At 40.0% G+C, this 16024-nt stretch overlaps 1 protein-coding gene across 20 annotated transcripts in view; it reads right to left on the reverse strand.

The window, feature by feature from the left end:
* The window catches only part of KIAA0825 (KIAA0825 ortholog), a 448051-nt gene that overhangs the window by 430344 nt on the left and 1683 nt on the right, over positions 1 to 16024 (reverse strand). For 3 of the 20 annotated variants that reach the window (XM_070056462.1, XM_051853960.2, XM_070056464.1), the window contains exon 2: positions 14830 to 14988. The exons of the other annotated variants lie outside the window; for them this stretch is intronic. The gene's annotated coding sequence lies outside the window, so the exon portion shown is untranslated. The remainder of the gene's footprint in view (positions 1 to 14829; positions 14989 to 16024) is intronic. 20 annotated transcript variants of the gene reach the window in all.

Consider the following 16024-nt stretch of genomic DNA (forward strand, 5'->3'; position numbering starts at 1 on the left):
AGAACAAAACAAACAGCACAAAGCCAACCACACATTCCTGACCAACCCAGAATCTGAATGATCACACACAGGAAATGTGAAAGGCCACTGCACAAAGTAAAAGCTGGAACACACCTGAGTACTTGAATTTCAAATATATTCCGCTAACAACTTAGAGATCTATGAGCAGAGGACGAAGACTTACTGACTTGAAGTGTAAGCCGCAAACTAATCCGATTATTAAGCTACAGCAGGGATAAGGACTAGGAACACAAATGTAAAACTAAAACCAAGCAACAAAAGAAATACAGATACATCAGTAGCCACACATTACAGGAGAGACAGATTTTAACAATAAACTTAGGCGAATTACTAAACAAAAAGCAAGCAATTAAAGCAATAACAGCGACCCTTGAGAAGAAAAATTAGGATCTAGAGTTGCAAAGTATATGTTTTTCAACAAGAAATTGTGAGAAATGCCAAAAAATAAAAATAAAAAAAATCAATTAATAGAAACTGAGTATCCACAATTGTTAGATTTTTAAAAGAAAATGGCTTCAAAGCAGCTATTATAAATGTGTTCCAAGAACAAAAGGTGACCAAATGTGAATGGTCTAACTACCTCAATCAAAAGACAGAGATTGTCAGCCTCTATTAAAAAATAACCAATCATGTGCTGTTTATAAGAGAGACATCTTACATTAAAAGACAGAATAAAACTAACAGGATGGGAAAAGATATGTCATGCCAACCGTCACCATAAGATAGGTGGAGTTGCTGTACTAACATTAGACGAAATAAACTTTAAAGAAAGAGTAGAAGAGAAAAAGTAGATTTTTAATAATGATAAAAAGATCAATACATCAAGGAGATAAAATAATTATAAATGAATATGCACCTAACACTAAAGCCCTAAAATCAATGGAGCAAAAAATGACAGAATTGAAAGAATAGACCATTTAATAATTATAGTATTTCCATACTCTGCTCTCAATAATTGGTAGAATTAAACAAAAAAACCAGAAACAGTATAGAGGATTTGAATACTATAAATCTACTCAACATTACTCACATAAATAGAATGACAGAATATTTTTTTCAAACATCAAGAACATTCTCCAAAATAGACCATATAGTAGGTCATAAAACAAGTCTCAATAAATTTAAAAGAAATGAGATTACAAAACATATGTTCTACGAGCCCAATGGAATCAGTTTAGAAATGAGTAGCAGAAAGAAATCTGAAAAACCCTAACTTTTTGAAGTTGAAGAACACAGTTTTAAATAACAAATGCATAAAAAAATAAATCACAGGGGATATTATATTTTTTACTGAATGAAAGCAAAAACACAGTACTACACTTTCATGAGATACATAAGAAAGCAGTGTTTAGGATATTTATAAATTTTTCAGAAAAGAGAGGAAAGAAAACTCCTAACACACTGAATGATGACAGTATTAACCTGATACAGAGCCAAACATATTACAAGAAAATAAAACTGCAGACTAAATGTCTGTATTAAAAAAGACTTGATATCAATAACCTAAGAACCTAGAAAAAAAAAGAGCTAACCAAACTCAAAGCAAAGCAGAGGAAGGAAACATAAAGATCAAATTGGAGATTAAAAGAGGAAAAATCAATGAAATCAAAGTAAATTCTTTGAAAAGATCAACAAAACTGACAAACCTTCAGCTAGAATGACAATAAAAGAGAGACCCAAATTACTAGAATTAGGAACACAACAGGGATGTTATTACTGAACTTATAGAAATAAAATTGCTTATAAGGAGAATTTATAAAAAATTATAGAATATCAAACTAAATACCCCAGATGAAAGACACAAATTCCTGAAAAGACATAAATTACTGAAACTAATTCAATAAGAAAAAATAAAATATGAAGAGAGCTGGCCATGGTTTGAATCGTGTCCTCCAAAGTTCATGTGTTGGAAATTTGATTACCAACATGGAAGCGTGGGAGTGGGGACTAGGGAAGGCCTTTGAAGAGGTGTCACAGGAGCACTGCCATCATGAATGAATGAATTCCCTAAATCAGAGTATTGATTTCCTCATTAAAAAAATTAAATGAGTTCCATCTCCTTTTGTCTCCCTAGGCCTCTCCTTGCCCTTCCACCATGGGATAAAGCAGTAAGACAGCCCTCATCTGATGCCAGCACTTTGATCTTAAACTTCTAAGCCTCCAGAACTGTGGGTCAACAAATTTCTGTTCAATATATATTATTTAACCTGTGGTATTATTTTATGGCAGCACAAATTAGAATAGGAAAAACCCATGACAAGTCAACCAATTGAACTGAAAAAAAAAAAAAAAAAAAAAAAAAAGTCCCAAAAAGAGAAACCAAGGGTCAAATGGCTTCACCAATGAATTCTATTAAAAAATTAACGATTAATAAAACCAACTCTTCACAAATTTTTCTGAAAAACAAGAGGGAGCAGTTTTCAACTCCTTTGAAACTTAATATTATCCTGATAACAAAGACAGTACAAGAAAACTCCCAATTAATATATTTTATGAATAGCAGTAAAAATACTCAACAAAACATTAACAAATTGAATCCAGAAACATAGAAACAGAGTTACGCACCATGACCAACTGGAATTCATCTCAGGAATGTAAAGCTGGTAGAACATAGGGAAATCAATTGACATAACAGATTTTATTAATAAAGGACATGAACTAATAGATGCAGGGGAAAAAAATGTGTTAAAAACACAACACCTTTTCAAGATAAAACCATTTAACAAATTTTCATGAAAAAAAAATCTCAACAAACTAGGAATAGAAGGAAACTTTCTCAATCTGATCAAAGACATCTATAAAAAACCCATAACTGACATAATACTAATAGCTAAAAAGACTGAAAACCATCCCTAAGATCAGGAACAAGCTAAGTATGTTGTTTTCTATCACTTTCATTCAACTTGGGGCTAGAAGTTTTTGCTAGGACAATTAGGCAAGAAAAGTAAACAAATAGCATTCAGAGTTTGAAGCAGGAAGTAAAGCTATCTCTACTTGTATATATACATACACACACAATTCTTAGAAGAAATCATAGATGTAAATCTTCTTGACTTTAGATAAGGCAATGGTTTCTTCGATATATCAAAATCAAAGTGGATTAGATTAAATTAAAAATATTGTCCTTTAAAGGATACCAAGAAAATAAACAGAAATCGTATAGAATGGGAGAAAATATTAGCAAATCATGTATTCAAGAGTATATATGGAATTAGTGCAACTCACAATAAAAGACAAATAACTCTATTTAATAAAGGCAAAGGTTTTAAAATAGTTCTTCCAAAAGATAGGCAAATAGCCAATAAGCACATGGAATAATGCTCAGTATTCGTTTTTAGAGAAATGCAAACTGACACCACATAGGTTATCATTTAGTTTTTGAAGGATACTGCATTTAAAACTATCAGTCAATCAATTTGGGAAGGACTGTCACTTCAAGGCTCATGAGAATGGCTATAATCACAAGACAGACATATTGAGCAGGCATTTGACCTGAAGGCTAAGGCTCTGGTTAAGATACCCACATTCCACACTCAAATACTTGAATTCAAGTACTTGGGTTCAATGTCTGGCTCTGGCCCCTGACTCTGTCTTCCTGCTAATACAGACCCTGGGTAACAGTGGTGATGGCTCCAGTAGCGGGGTCCCTGCCACCCATGTGGAAGATGTGGATGGTTTTCCTATCTTCTGGCTTTGGTGTTAGCCCAGGTCTGTAACTGTGGAATGAACAAATGGATGGGAACTCTTGTTCCTCTCTTTGTGTCTCTCTGCCTCTCAAATAAATAAATTTTCCAAAAAAAAATTTTTTTAAGGCAGACAATAGTAGCTGTTGAGGAAGATGCACTGAAATTGAGACCTTCATACATAGCTGGTAGGACTCTTCCTCTTTCAATTCAGACAGTGGAGATATTTCCTTAATAACATTTTGCATTTTATAACTTTCATGATCTCTCCCACTAGGCTGGAAGCACATGGAGGCAGGGATTAGGTCTTTACCTCTCCAGTGTGTATGTAGTACTATTACCACAGCCTGAGTACATGTCAGTCAGGGTATGTGTCACCCTGTGATATCTGTCATCATTGACTTGCTTACTTCTTTACCAGTAGACTATACGCTCTTCTTATCTAAACACTCCTTAGGGTTCTATCTGCTTTAACTTTCTCAACCCTGTTCCTATGCTAGCACAAAGGAAGTACAAAGAAAAAGTTAGACCCAAGATAAGGTCTGCTGACCTCCTGGGGAGCTCTAATATATTTTTGAGGTGGTTTGCAAAGTCAAAACTCTTTTTTCAATAATAACCAATTTTGCCAGTTTGATGTTAGCTCTAGTAGTGCAAAAGCCATGATGCCTTAGGCCAAATCAATGCATGTACCTTGTATCTAAAGGCTTATTAGTTTTCTAATAAGCTATTTACACTGCTGCTATAATAAATCAGCACAAATTTATTGGCATAAAGTCATACAAATTAATGATCTTATAGTTGTCCAGGTCAAGTCTGAAATGGCTCTCATTAAAATAAAACCAAGTGATCAGCAGGGTTACTTTCCTTTCCAAAGGCTCTAAGGAGAATCCTTTGTTGTCTTGCATTTTCTAGCTTTTGAGGCCACCCTCATCCTTGGCTTGTGGCCCACTTCCTCCAATTCTAGCCAGCTATGGGGTTGAGTCCATTTTGCATTGAATTGCTCAAAATTCTTTTTTTTCCCCCCATTTTATTGGGGGAGGGGAGAGAGAGAGAGAGAAGGAGGGAGAGGTATCTTCTCTCGGCTGGTTATTTTATAATACACCATTTTAGGGTTTGGAAAATCAGCATGCTTCAGTGAACCGATGTTTTCCAATAGGCCAGTGAGTTATGTAATGGAGTCACATGTTTGTAAAAGATTCATTCAAAGTACAAGATAGACAAGGGATTTTTTTTTTTTTTTTGACAGGCAGAGTGGACAGTGAAAGAGAGAGACAGAGAGAAAGGTCTTCCTTTGTCATTGGTTCACCCTCCAATGGCCGCCGTGGCCGGCACGATGCGGCCGGCGCACCGCGCTGATCCGAAGGCAGGAGCCAGGTGCTTCTCCTGGTCTCCCATGTGGGTGCAGGGCCCAAGGACTTGGGCCATCCTCCACTGCACTCCCTGGCCACAGCAGAGAGCTGGCCTGGAAGAGGGGCAACCGGGACAGAATCCGGCGCCCCAACCGGGACTAAAACCCGGTGTGCCGGGGCCACAAAGCAGAGGATTAGCCCAGTGAGTACAAAACAAAATTGATATGGTTTTAAATTCTACATTGTAAAGAAACTTTAAGAAACTACCACTTGTTGAGTTTTGGTATAGGATCAAAGAATATTCACAATTATCTGAAAAGACAACTAAAAGACTCTTTTCTTTGTCAACACTACGTATATGAGTATGTGTACAGTTGGATTTCGTTCATTTCAACCAAAGCAGCATAGGACTACATACTAAAATGCAGATGCAGGTGTGAAATTCAGCCTTTTAAGCCAGATATCAAAGAGATTTGCAAAATATAAAGCAACACCACTCAAACACTAAAATTTTCTTTTGGAAAATAGCTTTCTTAAAAAAATATTTATTTGAAAGAGAGAGAGGGAGAAAAGAAAGTGAGATATATCTTCCATCCTTTGGTTCACTCCCCAGATGGCCTCAACAGTCAGGGCTGGGTCAGGCCAAAGCCAGGAATCAGGAGTTTTATCCAGGTCTCTTATGTGGGTGGCAGGGACCCAAACACCTAGGTCATCTACTGCTTTTCCCAGGCTATTAGTAGGGAGCTGGATCAGAAGCAGAGTAGTCAAGACTCTAACTGGCACCCATATGGGATACTGGCATCACAGGCAGTGGCTTTAGCAGCTATGCCATAATGTTGGCTCTCACAGTTTTTATTTTAAATATTTATGCTCATATGATTTGTTATTGAATTAAAGATTTTTAAAATACTTAATTTTAGGGGCCAGTGTTGTGACTCAGTAGGTTAAGCCACTGTTGGGATATCTGCATCCAATATTGGAGCATCAGTTCAATTCCTGGCAGTTCTGCTTCTGATCCAGCTCCCTGCTAACATGTCTGGGAAGGCATGCATGATGGTGCAAGTACTTGGGCCCTTGCCATTCACATGCTAGACTCAATGGAGTGCTGGGCTTCTGGCTTTGGCCTGGCCCATCCCTGGCTGTCATGGGCATTTGGGGAGTGAAAAAGCAGATGTCTCTCCCAATCTCTGTGTCACTCTGCCTTTAGAAGAAAGGAAAGAAGGAGGGGGCAGTGTTGTGGCATATACAGGCACTGGTTCAAGACCCAGCTACTCTGCTTCTGATCCAGATCCCTGCTAATGGCCTGGGAAAGTGCAGAAGATGGCCTAAGTGCTTGGGCCTCTACCATGCTAATGGGTGACCCAGAACAAACTCCAGTCTTCTGATTTCAGCCTGGCTCAGCTCTCACCGTTGCAGCTATTTGGAGAATAAACCAGTGGATGGAAGAACTCTCTACCTATTTCTCCCTCTCTCTGTAATTCTGCTTTTCAAATAATTTTTTTAAATCTTTAAAAAAACAGGGAAGAAAATTTTTAAGAAATACTTGATTTTATGATACCAGATAATAAATATAAGTATATATAACTACAGAAATAAAAACTTTGAGGTCCTTAGTAATTTTTAAGAGTGTAAAGGACTCCTAGGCCATAAATTTGAGAACTGCTATATAATCCAATGAGAATGGCCCAGAAAGATAATGACTAAGTGAAGTGAATCAAAAGAATAAACACAGGCATCCTGAAGGACACTGGGACAACAGGCAACACAGAAACAGCATAGAAGGGCCCTGTTTACAACCAGCTCCACTTCTATACTTTTTCCATCAGAGCTCTGAATAGCATAAGACAGACTGGCTCACCTTCAAGGAACTAAGTTGCCCAAGGCTATTTCTGAAGGCAAGTATGAACATATGCCAGAGAAGCAAAGAAAGACTTATAGAGAAAAATTTTAAATGAGGGGTGGGCACTTGGCCTACCGGTTAAGAGGCCACATTCCATATTACAGCATCTGGGTTTGATTCCTAGATTATGGCTCCTGAATCTAACTTCCTGCTAAGGCATTTCCCAAGAGGAAGCAGTGATGGCTCAAGGAATTGGGTTCCTGCCACACTTGCAGAAGCCCCGGACTGAGTTTCTTGCTCCCCGTTTCAGTCCCTGACAAGGGGTGGTTGAGTGCATTTGGTTTTTTGTTTTTCTTTTTTAAAGATTTTATTTATTTATTTGAGTGACAGAGTTAAAGACAATGAGAGGAAGAGACAGAGAGATAGGTCTTCCTTCTGTTGGTTCACTTCCCAAATGACTGCAACGGCCGGAGCTGCACCGATCTGAAGCCAGGAACCAGGAGCTTCCTCCCAGTCTCCCACGTGGGTGCAGGGGCCCGAGGACCTGGGCCATCTTCCACTGCTTTCCAGGCCATAGTTGAGAGCTGGATTTTAAGAGGAACAGCCGGGACTAGAACTGGCACCCATATGGGATGCTGGTGCCATAGGCGGAGGATTAACCTACTGCGCCACAGCGCCGGCCCCAGTTGGGTGCATTTGGAAAATGAAGAGTAGACAGGAGTTCCTCTGTCTCTCAAAAGAAAAACACATTATCATCTGATTATACATAAAACACGCATTTTATTTTTTTAAAGATTTATTTATTTGAAAGGCAGAGTTACAAAGAGGCAGAGGCAGAGAGCAAGCGAGCGAGTGAGGTCTTCCATCCATTGGTTCACCATCCAAATGGCCACAACGGTCGGTGCTGAGCCAATCTGAAGCCAGGAGCCAAGAGCTTCTTCTGGGTCTCCCACATGGGTGCAGGGGCCCTAGGATTTGGGCCATCTTCCACTACTTTCCCAGGCCATAACAGAGAGCTGGATCAGAAGTGGAGCAGCTGAGACTTGAACCAGCTCCCATATGGTATGATATGCTGGCAGTGGCTTTACCAGCTATGCCACTATGCAGGCCCCAAAACTTGCATTTTAAAGGCGAGGAATATTTAGTGAGCTAAAGTTTAAAAAACAAGCATGATAGGTAAAGAAATTATGATACAATGAAGCACCAAATAACAGTCACCCATATTTCTAAAAATTAAGGCCTCATAATATTCCTCAAAAAGTGCTCCTATCACTTCTCAGTTAAATCAGGTAAACATGAAGTGCTGAATTTGCTGTGCTCCCTGGAGAGAAAATGAACAGTAAATTCAGGTAATAAGGGATGGCTGCTGACTGCTACAAACAATTGCAGCTACACAACCTTCCTATGATCAGCCAGGGGACAGTCCTCAGTAAATCTTAGCAAACACACAATGAAAGTGACACAAGAGTACTATCACATTAACCAATTGTAGTAATTGTGTGCCTTCAGTAAAGCAAATAACCAGTCTTTTTCCTGGAAGCATCATACAGAAGAAAGAGCCCTAAATGTAGATTCTTAAGACTTCATTTCTGGTTCAAGTCACACTTGCCTGGAGTTACCTAAATAAGTTACATTACCTGTTCAGCCCTCAGTTCCTTGTTTAAGATAAAGAAATTAATCCACATCAGTTGCTTTTGAATTCAGCTGTGATTCCTATTAGATATAAGGAATCTTCAAAACGTTTATGGAAAATGAAGAGAAAACCAAGAATGGATTTCAGAACATTTTTTCACACCATAAACTTATCTTTTAGTTCCATAACCATAAATTCAAATGCTGAAATCTGATACCACATATATATCTGAAACAAAAATGGAGATTACTACTTAACATATTGGTATATCATAATCTTTCATTTAAAAAGCACAATTGCTTATTAAAAACAACAAATGGCAAGCCTGTGAAATTGTAATATTTTGGATCTTGTGAGCTACAGAGTTCTTCTTTGGTAGAGAAGCCCATGCACATTCAAGTTTTAGGCTAATATTCAAACTATGAATATTAACATTCCTGAGCTGTTTAAGACTGAGGTTATATTTAATGGCCATCAGAATTCAGAAATGTAGATAGCAGTTTGTGTTTAAGCATCTAGTGTCAAAAATCAGTTATTTACCTATTTACATTTTTCTTTTTTTTAAAGATTTATTTATTTATTTGAAAGGCAGAGTTAGAGAGAGGCAGAGGCAGAGGCAGAGAGAGGTCTTCCGTCCACTGGTTCACTCCCCTAATGGCCACAATGGCCGAAGCTGCACCGATCCAAAGCCAGGAGCCAGGATATTCTTCCAGGTCTCCCACATGGGTGCAGGGGACCAACGACTTGGGCCATCTTCTACTGCTTTCCCAGACCCCAGCAGAGAGCTGGATCAGAAGTGGAGCAGCCGGAACTTGAACCAGTGCCCATATGGGATGCTGGCACTGCAGGCAGCGGGGTTTACCTCTAGGCCACAGCACCAGCCCCAACATTTTTCAACTACTCTTTCAAACAGAACTTTTGATACCTTAAACTGTTCTTCTGGCTAAGAAAAGTGTATTATACAAGATGTTAGTGTAATAATATATGCTTCAAATACTATGTCAGTGTCTGGCAGTAAGGAATTGGACTTTTCTCGAGTTTGGGAAGGGCTGGGGACCAAGAGTAAAATTCAAGAGTTGCAATTCAAATATACTTGTAATGTGCAACAAGTGTTATTTTTCCAAATAGCTAATATCATACTCAGTACTGTGGAGACATGGGATTCCTCACAGAGGTGGGGATTAGATATTTGTAACACTATTCATAGGCCATACAAAATTATCAACTTAAAAATTAGCCTGGAGAGGCCAGTGTTGTAGCATAGTGTGTAAAGCCGCTGCCTGCAGTGCCAGCATCCTGTGTGGGCGCCAGTTCAAATCCCGGCTGCTCCACTTCCTATCCAGCTCTCTGCTATGGCCTGGGAAAGCAGTGGAAGATGGCCCAAGTCCTTGGGCCCCTGCACCCATGTAGGAGACCTGGAAGAGACTCCTGACTCCTGGCTTCAGATTGGCACAGCTCTGGCCATTGCAGCCAATTGGGGAGTGAACCAGAGGATGGAAGATCTCTCTCTCTCTCTCTCTCTCTCTCTGTGTGTGTTTAACACTGACTTTCAAATAAATAAATAAATAAATCTTTTAAAAAAAAATTAGCCTTGGGTCAGTGTTATGGCATAGTGAGTTAAGCTGCTGTCTGGGACGTTGGCATCCCATATGGGCACCGGTTCAAGTCCTTGCTGCTCAACTTCTGATCCAGCTCCTGTTAATATGCCTGGCAAAAACCCCTGCCACCCAAGCTGGAGACCTAAAAGAAATTCCCAGCTCCTGGCTTCTACCTGGCATAGCCTAGGGCTATTGTGACCATCTGAGGAGTGAATCGGCAGATGGAAGCGCTCTGTGTGTGTGTGTATGTGTGTGTTTCAATCTCTCCCTGTAACTCTTACTATTCTGTGAACAGTAAATGTGCTAATAAGGTAGGTGAGAATGCCTTTCAGGCCCCAGAAGCGATGGAACTCATTTGGACCACCCCCACCCCTCCTTTCCGGTGGCATGTACCTATGGGCTGCTTTCGGTCAGACAACTGAAGAACTTAAAAAGGACACAAGGAGCTGGGATAGAGATAGGCATTTCAGGATAGCTCTCTCTCTTGTACATAATAGGGAAACTGCAGGGAGATTGGGTAAATGTGGGTGTGGGTGCTAGTGAGGATCTGGCTGCAGGCTCCACATTGCCTTGCTTGTTTCACTCTTGTGTTCTTGCCCCAGGGCTTCCATAGGAACATGAAGGTGAACAATTTGCACAAGGTCTTACCCCACCCCCACCACATCCACAGACTCACACAGATGCTAATCTGAACTACATACCTGATGAAAATCCACTCCCGCATCTTTCACATTAAACCGACTACACTGGGTACTTTTGGAAAAGGCAACACGGTGTCTGAGTTAGCTTGAGGATTATGCAATTTGGGTTCTGCATAAAAGAACCCAAAGTAGGAGAGTTAGAGGCTGAAATCTAGCCACTTACCCTGTCACTTGCCCTGTGAAGCTGTCATCACATAGGAAAGGAGACCTTCCTCCAATTCTTAGAAAAGCAAAATCTGCCCCACAAATAGTGTGTCTAAGATTTAAGAATACTCCAAAAATCGATGACTTTTTCTAATTAATACAAAGTGTTGTGTGGGATTATTATGATTCAAAAGGGCAAAGGGGTGAGAGGGACACTACTATTGCACTATGTGGGGAGCAACTCGGACTAGACTAAGTTACTGGGATTAAGACTTATTCTATGCATCTGCTCTCCCACAATATGGCGCTGGGAGAGGAGAAAACAGCTTCTACGCAGCTGCCTCTTGCCAACTTGAGTGATGACCTCCAGGAGCTGATCCTGCTCCTGATTGGAGGAGAGCAGCGTACTTGGCGTGTGGGCAGCCGAGTTGGGATTGGTGGAGGAGGACTATAAAGGAGGAGAGAGACGGCATGCACCAGGAACATCTAAGGGGAACATCTAAGGGGAACATCTGTGCAGCCCCCGAGAGAGCCGGCCGGCGGTGTGCCGCTCCCCTGCGGAAGTGGGGAATGTGGCCAGGGGGAACCGCCCTTCCACGGAGGTGGAAGGGTCGGTAGCCAACCCGGGAAGAACCAGCAGCAAACCCGGGAAGGGCTGAGCAGACAAAAGAACAGCGCAGGGTCCTGTGTCGTTCCTCCACGAAGACGGGGAGCGACAGCACTACATACCTTTTCATGCCTTTTGAATTTTGTACCACATTTAAATATATTGGGCATAAATAAATAATTTGATTCATACAGCAGTACACATCAAAAGTATCACAGGTATCCATGACCCATAGACTATCATTTCTCCTTCTACAACATGTAATACAGAAATAGACATGAAAACTTCAAAATATTTGACTACATAGACCTTTGCTGTATCATTATTTAACAGTGGGATGTCAATTTAAAACTTATAACACATTCATAAAACTGAAAAGTATGCAGGCCCTAAAAAATTATTTTAAAAAAGCCAATTTATTGACATGGAAAGGCTGATGGTATATCACTTGGAAAAGCAGGTTAGAGACAATATGTATAGCATTATATAATTTTATTAGTAAAAACATACATATACACAAATCACTAAAAATACCGAGAAAAATAATGAGTGGTTATTTTTGAGTGGGGGGATTATGGGAGATTTTTCATTTCTTTTTCTTTTTGGGTCGTTTTATACACTAATGTTTCTGAAACAAATGAGTGTTTTTCCACAAGAAAATTAAATGCTAACTCCATTCTCCCTCCCATCTTGTTTACACACACAAATCATCTCTTATTGTGAAATGTCCAACACCTTTAAAATGCCTACATTGCTAGTGACAGCCTTATTATCAGTCTTCACCCATCCTACATATCCAGAGACACTCAGTCACTACTCTCTTTTCATATACCTTCTCTTGTTCCTCTGCCAAAGTTATCATCTATAAGACCCAGGTTCAACATCACCTTCTTTATGTCTTTACACATATGCCCTCCTGGAAACAAATTTCTTTTCTCTGCATTTCTATCATGCTTTAGGTTCAATGATGTTTGTAAATTATACTTTATATAGCAGCTATAAGAATGTATGTAACTTTATCCCTCCTAGTAAATAAGTGAAAGATTCTTTACCTCAACATAGTTTATAAAGCATTTAAAAAGTGGATTTATTTATTTGAAAGGCAGAGTGACAGAGAGGGAGAGACAGAGCCTCCATGCACTGGTTAACTTCCCAAATGCTTGCAATAGCCTGGATTAGGCCAGGCCCAAGCCAAAAGCCACGAACTCCATCACAGTGCCCACATCGGTGGCAGGAACCCAAGGTGCTTGGGCCATCATCCACTGCTTCCCAGGCACATTAGCAGGGAGTTGGATGAAAAGTGGAGAGCAGCTGGGACACAAATCCGGCACACTGATACAGGATGTGCATATCCCAAGTGGTGTGTTAACCTGCGAAACAGCGGCTCCATGAACCATTTCTGTAATCTTCCAATCTTTTAATCCCACAAGAATGAGGGGTAGGAGTCTGGTATAGCTGGGGATAGCTGCATCCCATATGAGAATGTCTGGTTCAAGTCCTGGCTAATGATTACTCTGGGGGCACAGCAAACAATGGCTCAAGTATTTGGGTCCCTGCAAGCCACATGGGAGACGTGGACTGAGTTCCCAGCTCCCAGCGTGGGCCTTGCTCAGCCTTCGCTGTTGCATGCATTTAGGGAGTGAAGCAGTAGATACGTGATCTCTGTCTCTCTGCCTTCAGATTCAATGAATAAATAAATGAGAGAGAAAGAGAATCTATATTTAAGGGCAACTGGGTGTAAAGCAATGTATTAGAGGCTTTTAGATAGGTCAATTTACTTGACTCTCACAGCAGGCTCATGGATCCATTTTACATTTGAAAACAAACTCAAAAAGGTTCAGTGACTTTTTAATGTCATAAGCTGGTATAAAAAGGGGGGTGGGGGGAGGCAGGCACTGTGGCTTAGTGGGTAAAGCCACCTCCTGCAGTGCTGGCATCTGACATGGATGGGATGCTCTACTTCCAATCCAGCTCTCTGCTATGGCCTGGGAAAGAAGGAGATGGGCCCAGTACTTGGGCCCTAGTACCTCCTTGGGAGACCAGGAAGAAGCACCTGGCACCAGGCTTCGGATAGGCTCAGCTCCAACTTTATGGCTATTTGGGGAGAGAACCAGCTGGTGGAAGACAGTGGGGGGGAAGACCTCTCTCTCTCTGCTTCTGTCTCTCTGTAACTTTGCCTTTCAAATAAATAAATAAATCTTTAAAAAAAAAAAAAGATGGCTGATTTTTTTTTTTTTAAATTCTGGTTTCTTTTCTGCTCATTACAAAACCCACTTGTGTGTCTGCTGCTGTGGAAGACATAAACATGTAAATGCCACTGATGGCTTCACAGTGAGTCAGCTAAAGTTAGAGGATTTTAGAAGTAGAAGGGACCTTTTAAAGCATAGAATCTAACTCTTATATGCGTTAGATGAGTATTATAATCCCCAGAGAGATAAATTCCCCTTTGCATAAATTTTAGTAGCTGAGCTGGGATCAAAATTCAACTGGATGAAATCTTCACTTAGCATATACTAAGTTGATCTTCTGTATATAAAGATAATTGAAAATGAATCTTGATGAAGAATGGGATGGGAGAAGGAATGGGAGATGGGAGGGTTGCAGGAGGGAGGGAGGTTATGGGGGGAAAAGCCACTATAATCCCAAAGTTTTACTTTGGAAATTTATATTTATTAAATAAAAGTTAAAAAAAACAAAATTAAAAAAATTTAAACTTGAGACAGTATAGCTAAGTGGTTAAGAGTAAGGCCTTGGGTGTCATATGTGTTGATTTGAAACCACAGCCCTGGTACTTAAAGAACTGTATGGACTAGGTCAATTTACAAAGCTTATGTTTGCCTCAGATTTCTTATCTGTAAGAACAGGACAGGAGGCCGGCGCCGCGGCTCACTAGGCTAATCCTCCGCCTTGCGGCGCCGGCACACCGGGTTCTAGTCCCGGTCGGGGCGCCGGATTCTGTCCCGGTTGCCCCTCTTCCAGGCCAGCCCTCTGCTGTGGCCAGGGAGTGCAGTGGAGGATGGCCCAAGTGCTTGGGCCCTGCACCCCATGGGAGACCAGGAAAAGCACCTGGCTCCTGGCTCCTGCCATCGGATCAGCGCGGTGCGCCGGCCGCAGCGCGCCGGCCGCGGCGGCCATTGGAGGGTGAACCAACGGCAAAGGAAGACCTTTCTCTCTGTCTCTCTCTCTCACTGTCCACTCTGCCTGTCAAAAAAAAAAAAAAAAAAAAAAAAAAGAACAGGATAGGAATACTCACTCATAGTGCTGGAAGAGTTAAATATAATACTGCATAGCAGAGAGTAAGCCCTCAGTAAATATTAAGTATTCTCTCATCTTCTTCCCCACAGTTCAGACTTCTTTGCAGGATACCACACTGCTTTTTATGAATGAGTGTGGAACGGACTTTTTATAGTTACTGTAAGGATAAATAAGCATTCATTTATCTATATGGTAAATTCTTTTAAAAAACGCACAAACACTTCTTAGTGGATACATAACTTTTTTAAAGGAATTAGAATTACTCATTCAGTAAATATCTATCGAGGTACTGATATGTGCTGGGTAGAGTGGCAGATGCTGGACTGAGATGTTGAATAGGCAGTGAAGTCTGATAGAAAGCGAAGCATCACTGAGATTTACCTGAATGATATGGAAAACAATCTTTCACATAATCAATTCAAAACAATATAATCGAATAAACATTAGTATCTAAGGTTAACCGTACACAAATAGTTGTGCCTTTCTGTAAAGCAGATATTCTTTAGAATTAAGTTTTTTGTCATTTCTACAATTGGACATTTTAACTAGATTTTAGTAAACTTCCTGACAGGCTGTTTGTATTTTCCCACATAAAACAGGCTTTTGGGATGGGGAGGTTTAACTAAGCATACTCTGTTAAAATGGTTGATAATTACCATGTTTGAGGGCCATAGGAATGGAATATAATGGTTTTGCTTTTTAGAATTTGTACTTATTTTTAGAATTTGTACTTATTCCCTCATTTTTTCTCTTCTACACACACTCATTTATACAAATATGTGTGTGAAAGCTGCCTAAAGAAACAGCTGACATTCTGGACCAAGAACTACCAACATACTGATAATCTCCAGATCTTTTGTTTTTGTTTCAGGTATTATGCCAATATATAGTACAATACATATATTTATTTGAATTAGATGATAAAATTGGTGAAGGATCAACACAGAAAACAAATTGCAACATTTACATATTAAAATCACCTTATGGTGACAAATCCATTCTTTAAATCCCTTTTTCCTCAAGTTTTACTATCCATTGACTACGAAATGTGACATATCATTCATACAAAATTTTGCCTGAGTGAAAAGAATGATTCTCTCATGTTTATTCATGAGAGGAAGAATAGAACACAGTAAAAAGAGTCAAAGTGTAGTCAGCAGACTAGATTCAAATATCAATTGTGCATTTAATGA

The sequence above is a fragment of the Oryctolagus cuniculus genome, chromosome 14 (assembly GCF_964237555.1).
Source record: "Oryctolagus cuniculus chromosome 14, mOryCun1.1, whole genome shotgun sequence".
NCBI classification, from domain to species: domain Eukaryota; kingdom Metazoa; phylum Chordata; class Mammalia; order Lagomorpha; family Leporidae; genus Oryctolagus; species Oryctolagus cuniculus.